This window comes from Vicugna pacos, chromosome 6 (assembly GCF_048564905.1).
Source record: "Vicugna pacos chromosome 6, VicPac4, whole genome shotgun sequence".
In the NCBI taxonomy this organism is placed as follows: domain Eukaryota; kingdom Metazoa; phylum Chordata; class Mammalia; order Artiodactyla; family Camelidae; genus Vicugna; species Vicugna pacos.
The window spans coordinates 1,523,156-1,536,563 of NC_132992.1; the positions used below are offsets into that span (position 1 = coordinate 1,523,156).

Genomic DNA, 13,408 nt, shown 5'->3' on the forward strand with positions numbered 1-13,408 from the left:
AGCGCTTCGGGGCTTGGCAGATGGGCCCGGGGACCAGCTGCCTGGCTAGGGGGTGCTTTCCGCCAGGATGAGGGGGAACAGAGCTTTTGGAAACAGTCCCATAGAGAATGAGGAATCCGCCTGAGGAGGGGTAGTAAGACTCGCCAGGCCCACTTAAAAGGTACGAAGGAGGTGAGTAGCCATGGCAACAGGCATCTTCCCTGGGGGCCGGAGCCCCTCGGCTGTGACGGAGGAGGCGCGCAGCGTCTCTGTGCTCTGACGTCGCCCACACGCTCTCCCAGGTCCCACTCCCGCACGGGCCTATGTTCTGAGTAGAAAACGCACAACACTAGGATCGCAGACAGAATTCCACTTCTGAGTCAACGTGAAAGGACCAGTTAAATGTCTATCTGGTGCTGCGAATTCGGCATTAGAAGAAATCCTGAAGCCCATCCTAGTTGCCGTGCCAGGGTTCACTACAGTGCGACGTTGCGTGTGTCATTCCTGTACTCAGTCTGCCACATTCAGGGCTGAGTTTCAAGTCTACTGAAATGGAAGTGAGCTGAATTCACTCACACTCTACACAGTGAACAGACCCTTTTAGGAGGAAAAAAGTGTTGGGCTGAATAACGGAGAAAAGAGTCGCTCATCTGATTTTGCTGTTCTTGTTGTCCAGAGAGATGACTCGGTTTAAAAAGTTAAGAGGAGGGCAAAAGTTTTCGTACTATTTTATTTCCTAACGTCATGATCACAATTCAATCCTATAAACTGCTCACTCTCTTTAGTAAAACTTCCTAACAGGTCTGGATTAGTGAAATACTACATCAGGAAGTACTTCTAAATGTTTTGTCTTCTCAAAATATGTACACGTAGGACAAATCTAACAACACAGAAGGATGTATGTGTGTGCACCCTTCCTGCACACCCTGAGCCCATTTCCCAGAGGAGAACTTCCGACTGTCCTCGTTTTTTGCTCCTCTGATAGTTCTCTCTGTATCCCCAAATAATACCCTTTCATCTAAAAGCTTCTAGATTTAATGACTTGACGTAGTATCTATTGATTTTCCTAGATTTAAAAATTAAAGTTCAGTTCATCATCATTAATCTTCACCTGTCCCTCTCAGTATTTAGCCTTTTTAATAATTACTTACGATTTCAAGGATACAGAATATAAATTCCCTGCTCCACTAAGCTGACTCTGCATCTCAACTCCTCACAGATACTGGAGCCATCGCACACCTCTCCTCTGCCCTTCCGCAGCTCACCTGGGGTCAGCCACACTTCTCCTTTAACAGCATCAAGGCTGTCAGCATTCGTATCTTGAAGTACACAGCAACCAAACCTTTCTGATCACAGACTGGTTCTAAAAGTTGAAAATCAACAACCAGCATTCACATTATGATGTATAAACATTACTTAATGCCAGGCCAAGAGGTGTGCTAACATGACACTTCATTCTTTGCAGACTCAATGCCATGATCCTGTGACCACTCAAAGAAATTAAAAGAAAAAAAAAAAAAAACTCTAGTTTTAAGAGTAAATGGACCCATTTCTTTGTCACTGACTGCTTAAAAGCATGGCCTTTCCTCCCATATTTTGGCTAAAATAGGAGTTTTTCCTGGGGTTTCTAACGGTTTTCCTTCTGGTAGAGTGGGGGGTTTGGGGTAACACATCCCCAGGCTGTCAATCCTTCCTCTCCCTCGGATGTCTCACTCCTGCTGCAGTTTGGAACGATTGCCGTCTGGACCTATTTTATTCCCATTATTCCTGGCTTTGCTCTGATGCCCAGTTAGCTTGAGTCCTCTGTTTCCAGGAGGCCAAGCCTGTCTTTATTGGTTATTCTTTTGTTTGGCTGGAGCACACGTCCAACTACCTTCCTAATAACAGTACTCGGGAAGCCAATCTCTCCAGGCCTTGTACATCTGAAAACGCCTTTATTCTGCTGTCACAGCTGAGTGGTAGTTTGTCAATACAGAATTCTGGGTTAAAAAAATAAAAGTGTGTTTACCCTTTGGATTTCGCTGGCAATACTTAGAATATCCAGTGTTAAAACTGAGAAGACATTGTCGCTGTGAGCTGGACACTTCTTCGTCGATGGACAATTTGTTTTCTCCCTCTCTGAACATTTTTACAGTCTCCTCTTCATCCCTGAAGCACTGATCCTTCACAAATGCACACCCATGGATGAGCTGCTTCTGTTACTCGTGCTGGCTCTCGAGGGGCCCTTTTCGTATAGACATGTGTCACCTCCGCCTCCGGGAGTTACCTTCCCTTCTGTTTTCACACTTCTCTCGTTACTTTTCTCCCACTTCTATTAAGTCAAGTGTCGAACCTCATAGACTCCTTTCCCACGTATCTCTTCCGGCATTCTTTTGGTCTTTGCTGTACATTTTGGAAGATTACTTCACTGGTATTCTCTTAGATTTTCATTTCAGTAATCCTTTTTAAAAAATAATAATAAATCTAATAGCCTTTTCTTGTAATACCATTGCTGCTGCATCAGCTGCTTCCTTAGGGCCCATGTTTTTTTTCCTTTCATTCTGTCAATTTTCCTTGTAAACTCAATGACCCTCTGGTTGTCTGTTCACGTAAGGGGGTGTGGGGTGGGAAGGGACAGACTGGGATTTCAAAATTGTACAACAGATAAACAAGATTATACTGTGTAGCACAGGGAAATATACACAAGATCTTGTGGTAGCTCACAGCGAAAAAAATGTGACAATGAATATATGTGTGTTCATGTATAACTGAAAAATTGTGCTCTACACTGGAATTTGACACAACATCGTAAAATGATTATAAATCAATAAAAAATGTTTAAAAAAAAGGTGAAAATAGAGGAAGATGGGGACTACTGTTCTCGGCTCTGTTAGTTGGTCTATTTTTGAGACGAAGGGCTTCGTCTCAAATTGGAAATTCTAGACTCTGTGTTTGACCAGGCTGGGCAGGCTTCCTTGGTGTAAACAACAGGGAACCTGACTGTTGAGGAGGAAACCCTCCCCACCCCCAGATAAGGAGGGCTGTCCTGCGGTACCAAAACCCTTATCAGAATTTAGTTTCATATCCTAAGCAGAAACAAGTTTTGCCTGTTTTGCCTAATAACACGGGCCACCTCCCTCCGCTCTGAGGACGTCTGTGCGCACACTGTAAGCGTGTACACTGTCGCTGGGAGAGGGGCGCTGGGGGACCGATCTGTACCACAGTTTGATGAAGCCCTTCAGTCACACCCTGCTTATGGAAACCGTGGGTCCAAGGTGTCAGTTCTGAACGGCTGCTGACGCTGAGCCTCGATGATTCCGAGAAAAGACTGCCTGCCCCCCACATCTTCAGACACCATCGTGCAGTACGTCTAGGCTAGAGCTTTTCAACCTGTCTCACCTCCGACATTCCAGAAACGCTGCTGAAATCTCATTTGTTAACGACGCCTCTCCCTTAGCTTGGCTACGTATTGGTTAACGAACGACTAAACCTTTTTTCTTGTACAGTCTGTGCTTTCATCTTGATGAGGCCTTAAAATGGGCAGATCGCAAATGGCAGTGCTCAGTGCCTTGTGGACCCTCGTGGCCAGAGGTTTAATGGTTTTTAAGCCTACACTGGGAAGTGAGACTCAGAGGCAAAAGCTGAGATGACAGCGTAACGAAATCTCACGTACCGATGACTACCTCCCAAAGATATTTCAAGCAAACAGAATTTAATCATTAGCAGCCTCTACAGTAATAAATTTCGTTGAGCAAAGTCCTCTGTGACTGGCCTCTATGGATAAGAATTACACAACATCTAAAAGCCATTTTGTAAGAAAGAGTTTGTCATATACTTTGATTTTGTAATCAGAGCAAGAGTTCCTTACAGCATCTGTCACATGAGATTTCACAGAACAATTGTCCACGAGGGAACGCAGGCCCCACACAAGTCAGTCCTCATCTTTAACAAGTAAGAGGAGCCCTCGAGTTGGGTGTCTGTGGCCCCGTGTCTAGGGCACGGGCACTCACATCTCACCCACTAACTGATGGAAGAGGTAGGGCTCCCTCCCCCTCTTCAATATCTTATTCGTGGGTAACTTAAAAGGCACACGTGGTTTAATACAAATATTCTATAGGCTAGACTGAAAACTCTACATAAATTGTAAAATAAATTAAGATTTTAGGGAAACTATGAGCATGTGACAGACTGTGGGAACCCTGTGTGCATGTGTCCCCTTTCAGGTCTGTTGTAGTAGAGAGCTTCAGAGGCACAAAGGTGATCAGGAGTAAAACCAGATCTCCAGCCTGGGACGCAGGTCTCTGTATCGTAACAGGAAAGGAAGCGTCAGCTTAACCCACCGATGCATCACTAAGACCCAGAGTCAGCGATGCACGCGCTACAGGTACCCCAGCTTCCAAATGTGAAACTGTGGACAACCAGCGTCCCGGCCATAACCAGCGACCTGCCACACGACTGGGTCAGCGACTCACACCCGGTCTTAACTCCAAACCTGCACGACGCAGAACAGGGCCTGTCTTTCCCTTTGACTGTTCACCTGCTCCCTTTTCGTCGTGTCTGGTTCTTGTCTGTAACAGCCAAGTAGAATAACCCGAAGTTTTCAGATGTACATTTTCAGTTGCTTGCCTTTTGTTTTAATTTCTTTGGGCCTCATCTACTTGCCCCGCGCCACCCTCCACAAGTGCAAAGTGGACGTGAAGCTGCTGCGGGCATGCACGTCCTTCTCCCTTTGTTGTGGCTTCAGCTTAAGAGATCAACCCATTCAACTGCCATGTCCCGTTCCTGCTGTCGGCGGTTCCAGGGAGCCCGAGTCTCACACGGGTGATGTTCGGCCATCTCCTCTCCAGCACAGTGGGTGCCCCAGGCAGCACAGAGGGGCAGAAAAAGAGATCGCTTCCCCCTTCCTCGTCTCTCTTCCCTAACCTGCGACTGCTCCCCGTCCCTAAGGCTCCTACCTCCTTCTCCACACCGGTTTCTGGAAGGACAGTAGTGCAGGTTGGCTGGGTCTGTCTGGCCCCTCCCACCACAAACATCACATTCCTGCCCAGAACCCTATTCCTACTCCTGGACTCACAGATCTTTCCCACTAACTCCCAGCTTTAACTACAGTCTGGTCTTCAAACATCAAGTCCAGCAGACTCTGAGGAGGCCCTCAGACGAGGACTAAAAATCCAGAGTCAACCTCTTCTTGGCAACATTACCGTTAAAACTTTACGCACAGAACACTGTTTTCCTTTCTTTTGTACTTGAAAGCACGAAGCAGCTCATCCAAACTTCGGATTAAGTTAAGCTTTGGCGCTGCCCCACAGGCCTCCCCATCCTGTGGAACACTTCCACGACAAGGACACCCTCTCCAGGCGCCGCCCACTCCAACATCGCTCACTCATGCGTCAGAAAGGGGACGGAATCCAAGCGCTCGCAAAACCCGCCGATACACGAAGAGCACACGCGCACGCTTGCACTGAGAAACATGCAACGCTCCGTACACGCCACATGCACATTTTTTAAAACTCCAAGTTCCTATTCCTTATGCTAATATGCCAGTTGCAACTATTTCACAGCTTTCTTTTCAAAGTCGGGGTCTTCTCTTGAAACCTTTCTAGCACACGCATTGCCAAATCTAGGTCTTCCGAGGTAAACCCACGTGTAACTGTTACAATATCCTGTGTAGACTACATCTGAGCACAGAGAACAGAAGAGAAGCATATATTTAATAAAAATGAGTACAAAGCAAGAAGCTGGCCGCGCTAGCCTTTCACCAGGTCTATCCTATTCAGTGATATGATTCAGACAATTAACTCTTTCCAAACACTGAGAAACTTCCCTCGTAAGAGAGGGATTCGCTACAGAAATGCTGAACTGTCCAGAGGGCTGAATGCAGCAAGACGGGACAGGGTCAGAGAGTGATCTAATACAAAAAACATGCAGTGACAGATCTAAATATTAATACTCAAATTTTCCATTTCACTACCTTCTAATGAGTGAGAAAATATGCAATTTCTTTTCAATACATAGCTCTTCCAGCAACATTTAAATTTTTATAGAAAACAGTTGTCTTCAATGATAAAGGTATATTTTCTTCTACATGAGTGAGTTTTAAAATGTAATGCTTCAAGTTAAGTCATCTTCTGACACTAAAAGTGTTGCTTTAAAACTACAGAAGAGAAAATGACATACTTTGCTTGCTTCTTTAAAAAAACCTACATTAAATAAAAAATCAGTTGAAGAAACATTTTATTTCAGCTGCCCTTTTACGATACACATCGTCCAGTAACTAACTGGCTTTTAACACTCGGGCACTGGGAAGGATTCCTACAGTTTTAAATATAATTCAGCCAACAGTAAAATACCGCCAAATACCTTTACAGCCTGCCATCCAGACCTGTATAAATTATGTCTCAAACACCAACCAAGAGAAGACGAAAAGGGATCGCCTGACAGGGTTTACAGGGCAAGTGTGGTCCGTCTCTGAGCAATGGGGTCTGAAACTGCCACCAACTGGACACTTTCACTGAAACCAAAGTATCACCTTAGACTTGAGAAGGATATGCGTCTTTAACCAATTAAAATTGTGGTGAAGGTGATAAGCAACTGAAATTGGTTCTGATTAGCGTAAGGAAAGGGGGATTTCTGGAAGGCAACTGGCAGGCACCAGTCAGGACACCCGGCTGGGCCGCAGTGGGTCATGCTCTGGGAGAGGCCCGCGGGGGAGCCCCCACACCCAGGGGTGGCGAGGTCCCATGCCCAAGGGCGGGACGGGGGACTCCCACTCCCTCCCTAGCAGGAACAGGCCCGGAGTTCCCCTCCTGGAAACTGGAGTGTTTTCAGAAAGGAGAACGCTAGGCGGCCAGGATCAGGCTCAGGATCCAGCACAGACTCACAAGTCAACTACGTCAGATGCCATTCCAGGCTGTCATACAAAAGTCGTAGCGAGATTTTAAGTTTCGGCTTAAAGACTTTATATATCCCAGAAGTTCCCATGAGGGCCACAGGTTTGGAATTTTAGCCTTCTGACAGCCTTATAAATTCACTAAATGTGTACGCGAACATGTACACACTTCTCAGCATCAGAACAAACTAAACGCTGGCACGCTATTGACACTCAGAACAGTAAACACAGCCACAGGAAAGCCCAGCGTAAGGAGTTTGATGGTTGAAAACACTTCGGTGTTATCTTTTGTTATTATTTTTAAAAATTAGTGATTTAAATTTAAACTGTCCCGAAAGAGTAGTTTTTCCATGGACATAAATTATAGTGACATCGTGGATCTCATCGAGTTCCACAGTGGACTTGCTGTTAACTTGCCGCCCAAACGTGCAACGTGTGAGTGACGGCAGGCAGCGCTACAAAAGAATGTCATTTTTAAAAGAAAAAGCTTTGCACAGCTGCTTGTAATAAAATAACCAAACCACGCAGCAAGGGCGGATCAGATAAAGATAAATATAGTAACACACACGTTAGGTCTGAAATAGATCTGAGAAACATCGTGAGGAGGACATTTCCATGACTGTCCTGACAAGCAAGTTTTAATGATTAAATGTGCCTGTGCGTGTGCATGTACACGTTTTGTATCTAAAAGCTATTTATAACGCTCTGTTACAGAATCACAGAGTTGTTTTTATTTTAAACCATCAAATGCTAACTTGGTACACAGTGAAGCTATGACCTTTATTATTTAAATCAAAAGTATTATGTGAATTAACTTAGAAAATGTCTTTTTTCTTTATTTCCAAAAAACAAGCTAATTGCTCATGAATTGAGGCACTATAAATTATGCAGCTCGATTTTAAAAATACATGGAAGACAAGTTCTACGTTCTGGCACTTTTCTCTGCTGTTTTACAGGAATTAAGTATAATTAAATTTAAGTAATGTCATATAAACATTTTATTTCGCTTTCATTTTATTTTAAAAACAACAGGGGTTGATCATTTGTAATGTATGGAAGAATCTGAAATTGCTTTTGGTGAGTCTATTAAATCAGTTAGTGAGGCTTAAAGTGTTAAAACAAATCTACATCAACCCAGATTGCAGCCATTAAGCTCATGGGTTTATTTAGTGGCATAAAATAGCACTTCGCAAAATCTGTTCTAAACTAACATTTGCTAATAAAAACAGGACCGAGATTATTCTGAGTTTCTATACGTCTTATAACCAGATGACAAGTGGGACTTCCACTGCCGCCCCTCCCCACTTCCCTGACCATGAACGTGGGAGTCTATTCCTGGAATTTCTATTCTGTATGTCTGTGCTCACACCAGGCTCATGCTGCCTTGATTTCTTTATAGTAAGTCTGGAAATCAGGAAGCGTAATTCAGCCAACTTTGTTCTTTGCATCTCATATAACTTTAAGAGTCACCTTGCCATTTTACACCAGAAAAAAAAGCTGCGAGGATTTTAGCTAAGCTTGCGCTAAATCTACAGGCCAATTTGGGGAGAAAAGACGTCGTTAACAATTCTGCACCTTCTAATACATAAACATGTTATGCACCTCGCCATTGATTTGTCTTCTTTCATTTCTCTCCACCATGTTTGATAGTTTTGCGTGTATGGATCTTATACAGAGTTTGTCAGATTTATTCCTAAATATTTCATGTTCGCTGACGCTACTCTAAATGGGAGTGATTTTTAAAATTTTATTCCATAGTTGCTCATCACTAGTGCACAGAAGGACAACTGATGGTTTACATGTTGACCTCGTATTCAGAGGCTGCTCTATCCGACCACTAGTGCTAATGATGTTCTCGGTAAACGTCTTAAGACTGTCTGAACGTACTCGTGTGGCACTTGTGAAGAGAGTTCTTTCCAGCCCGTATGCCTTTCGTTTCTCCTTGCCTTTCCACACGGGCTGGAACCTACTGTACAATGTTGAACAGCAGCAATGGAAGTGCACATATTTGCCTTGTTCGCATTATTTGTGGGAAGGGTTCAGGCTTTCATCACTGAGTACGTCAGCGGTAGGAATTGTATAAAAGCCTTTGGCCAGACTGAGGAAGCACCCTGCTAATTTACTAAGAGTTTCTTTTCTTTTTTAAATCATGAATCAACACTGAATTCTGTCAAATGTTTTTTTTCTGCCAATATTGAGATGATCATGGAATTTTTCTTTTATTCTGTTAATATGATGAACTGTATTGTTTTATACATCAGGTAAGTCCCATTTAGTGACATCTTTTTTAATTAAAAAAAAATTAGTGAATGTTTGCTGACCAGTGACTGAGGGCTGAATCCACGGTGTGCAGAACAGCTCTCATCACTTACTTCTGCCCAGCGTCAAGCCACTCAGCCCGGGTGGGCGCATGACGGGGCTGGGGCCCACACAAGGAAGTGGCAGAGCTGGAGGGCAGGGGGCTGTCAAGCTCCCGTCGCGTTACATCAGTCGTTCAAGTCAGAGTCAGAACCCTACCCGTCATCCCCCAGCCTCTTGGCATTTCAGACACAAAGCCAAAGACAGAAGAAAAAATGCACCTGCCTCAGGCCCCCTTCCCAGCATTCCCAGTAACATCCCCGAACAGAACATCCACCAGGGAGCTCGTGTACCAGACAGTTCATCTCCCACACCCAACTTATCTTTTTATATATTTTTGGGTTTAATGCACTAAAGTTTTAAGAATTTTTACATACGTTTTCATGAGAGATACTGGTCTGTAGATTCCCTGTTTTAGTGTCTTTGTTTGATTTGGCAGGAAAATAATGGAAGTCTCATCAAATAACTTGAGACCTGTCCTCTCCTTCTCTGTTTTCTCAAAGAATTCAGGCAGGATTGGTAATGTTTCTTCCACAAATTGTTGGTAGATTCACCAGTGCAGCCATCATGCCCACAGTTTTCTTTCAGGAAAAATTTTTAATTACGAATTCAATTATATATATATATATAAAATCTGTTTTTTAATTCCATAGAAAACTTTACATTTAACATAATTACCCATTCTGGTTAAGTTTAAATTTACCGTTTTGATATTTCTTTTCTATCTTTCTCATGTAACTTTTATTACTCATTTATATATATATATATATAAAGTAAAAGTATTTTAGATTTTCTATTTCTTCTATTGTTAGTTTTGGTGAATTTCCTGACATAAAGTTATTTTAAGATTCTCTCATAACCCTTTAATATCTGTAGGATATGCAGTGATGATCTATCATGATACTGGCAATTTGTGTATTCTTTTTTTTTTTCCTCTGTGTTTCTTGATTATCAGGTTAGCTAGCAGTGTTAATTTTTTTTTTCTCACATTCTCAAAATATGGGCTTTGGGTTTTATTAATGTTTCTCTATTGCTGGTACCAAGTCTTTTCCACTAACTTCCTCTTCTTTGTTAAAAGTGGAGGTTCAGTCACTGATGGCAGATCTTTTTATTTTCTCATACAAGCTTTTAAAACTCTGATTGCTCTAACTGTTGCTTTAGCACCATCTCACAAAAGTTAATGTTGTTTTCATTTTCCTTAAGTTCAAAATATTTTCTGATTTCTCTTTTGACCCATAGGTGTACCCAGTATTCTTTGAATTCCCAAGTATCTAGAGGGTTTGCATGTAAGTTTCAGTTAATGGTTTCTAATTTAACTCTGTTAGGGTCGGAGAACATGGCCTGTATTATCTCAATCCTTTAAAATTTATTAAAATTTATTTTATGGTCCATCTTCCTATTTTGATGGCTATTCCACGTAAACTTTAAAGACGACGTGAATTCTGTGGTCATTGGGTGGAGTACTCTGAAAAGATCACTCAGGCCAAGCTGTTCCAAATACATTTCAAGGTTTCTGTATCTTCACTTACTTTCTTTCCATTTGCTCCATCAATTACGAAATCTCCAGGAGAAACAGTGGATTTACTCATTCCTCCTTTTCGTTCTGAGAATTTCTGTCTCAAGCATCTGAAGTTCTGTTCTCGCAGCAGCAGGCACAGTTGAGGTCACGCCCTCCTGATGGGTCACTCTTCCCTTCTGTCATTTCACGATGTCCCTCTTTATCACAGGGACATCGTTCCTCGCTCTGAAACCTAGTTTTCCGGTATTAACAGAGCCAGCCCAGCTTTCGTATTTATTGTGAGCGTGCACGTCCTCTTCCATCCTTTCAGTTTTAACATAGCTGTACCCTTGTAAAGTAGGGCTCACAGACAGCACGTAATTGAGTCTTACTTTGTAAATCAATCTGTTTTTTAATTCCACAGAAAATTTTACATTTAATATAATGACCCATTCTGGTTAGGTTTAAATTTACCATTTTGATATTTTTCTGTCTTTCTCATCTATTTTATTACTTGGTTTTTTTTTGGGGATTGAGCATTTTTAGCATTTCATTCTACCTTCACTACTGGTTTATTAACATTTAATTTTAAGTGGTTAGTAGCCTTTCTTAAGTAGGGTTTTGTGAGAGAAGAAAGCTAAAAGAAAGTGAAATTAACGAGTATTTTAAAATGTCTCCATGACAGTACTTTGCACTTAGACGCATAGGATAGAAATTAACTTACTACGTAGAGTAAATGCCTTAAAGCATGAGGGCTTAGTTTTTACCAAATTCAGAAGTTCTGGTCTTTTTTTAAGCAAACAAGAACAAAACTTTATTATAAGCTATGAAAAAATACAAGGGTTTTGGGAGGAAAATGGGGAGAGGAGGAGTCAGCTGTAGGCAGCAGGGGTGTGCCCCTTGCTCTAGGGCCGGAGAGGACAGGACAAGGGCCTTTGTCTACTGTCCTGAGGACTCTGACCACTTGGAATCAGGTAACAATCTCAAATCAACCACAGGATCGCAGGCAGAGAGCTCCAGGATTCCGGAAGTTAGGGCCAAGCTTGGGTTTCACACCCAAATGGGGCCTGCCTGCACGAAGTCCAGCCTGGGAGGCCAATTCAGGCCATCATCCACTTCTTAGATTCCAAGGGAAGGGATCCCAACCTGGAGGAAGATGACTTGTTGGATGGCCGAGCAGTCTTGTGTGCAGCCACGCCCTGGACAGGTGATGAGCAGGCCCTAACAGTGTGGCTTCTCATTGCTGTGCCCGCTGCAGAAGCAGGGCCATGCCAGCCTTGCTGGGAGAGGTGCCGGGCCCTCGGCTGGAAGCAGAGGGGCTCTGCCTGGGGGCGCCCCCGGGGGTGGGACTTAAGATGGGGGCAGCACTGCCTCCAAACCCAGGCTGCTGCTTGGTGCTGGGTCCCGTGGCCAGCATGGGGGTGCTCTGGTGAACAGGGCCCCAGGTGTTCAGGCCCCTGCGTCCCCCATGGCAGCGTGTGGTGCTCGGGCTCCGCTTCGCCTCTCTTGTGATGCTAAGAGCTGCAAAGAGGCGGCACAGCTCAAAGTCACCCACTTGGCTCCTGCCGCCCTTACGTGCAGCTGAGACCCCGAACCTGCAGGGGACTGGGCTCGAGCTGGTAGATCTCGGGCAGTGCCGCCAAGTGTTGGGCCCAGCCCTGGTCACAACGCTGGGCATGTAGGCGGCAGCTGCAGAACCACGGGGGAACACGGCTGAGGTGGCAGGAGAGATCGGCTGGGTGCTGGCATGAGTGCCCATGGTGGGATTTCTGGATGACAAACCGTCAGAAGACGCTTTTGGGGGGGCCCGGAAGGCTAGCGGACCTGGAGTGGAGAGTGGGTCCGAGGTTGGGGCTGGGACTGCCTGCTTTCCACACTGGGAAGAGCTGTCACAGGTGGTGGCTCCACACTGCTGCCCATGAGGGACCACAAAGACGGGCTGCGCAGAGGTCCCAGGGTTAGCAGGAAGTGTCACAGTCAGGCTGGGCCCACAGCCGCTCAGCGCAGACAGGCTGGCAGTGAGGATGACGAAGGCCACGCCGTCATGGGGGGCCCTCTGCGGGGCCTGCAGCGGGGGCAGGATGCGCCCACTGGTGGTCTGGGGAGCCCCCGAGAGCAGAGGCTGAGAGGGTACAGTGCTATTCATGGGGGTGACCCCAGTCCCCTGAGCAGGGGTGACGAAGGCCACACCGTCATGGGGGGCCCTCTGCGGGGCCTGCAGCGGGGGCAGGATGCGCCCACTGGTGGTCTGGGGAGCCCCCGAGAGCAGAGGCTGAGAGGGTACAGTGCTATTCATGGGGGTGACCCCAGTCCCCTGAGCAGGGGTGACGAAGGCCACACCGTCATGGGGGGCCCTCTGCGGGCCCTGCAGAGGGGGCAGGATGCTTCCACTGGTGGTCTGGGGAGCCCCCGAGAGGAGAGGCTGAGAGGGTACAGTGCTATTCATGGGGGTGACCCCAGTCCCCTGAGCAGGGGTGACGAAGGCCACGCCACCAAAGGGGACCGTCTGCGGGGCCTGCAGCGGGGGCAGGATGTTCCCACTGGTGGTCTGGGGAGCCCCCGAGAGCAGAGGCTGAGAGGGTGGAGTCGTGTCCATAGGGGTGACCCCAGAGTCCGAAGCAGGGGTGAAGACGGCCAGGGCACCAAAGGGGGCCGTCTGCGGGGCCTGCAGCGGGGGCAGGATGCTCCCACTGGTGGTCTGGGGA

At 45.6% G+C, this 13,408-nt stretch overlaps 1 protein-coding gene across 1 annotated transcript in view; it reads right to left on the reverse strand.

Moving 5' to 3' along the window:
- Window positions 1-13,408, reverse strand: part of LOC140685368 (CD109 antigen-like) — a 212,073-nt gene that overhangs the window by 102,511 nt on the left and 96,154 nt on the right. The window lies entirely within an intron of this gene.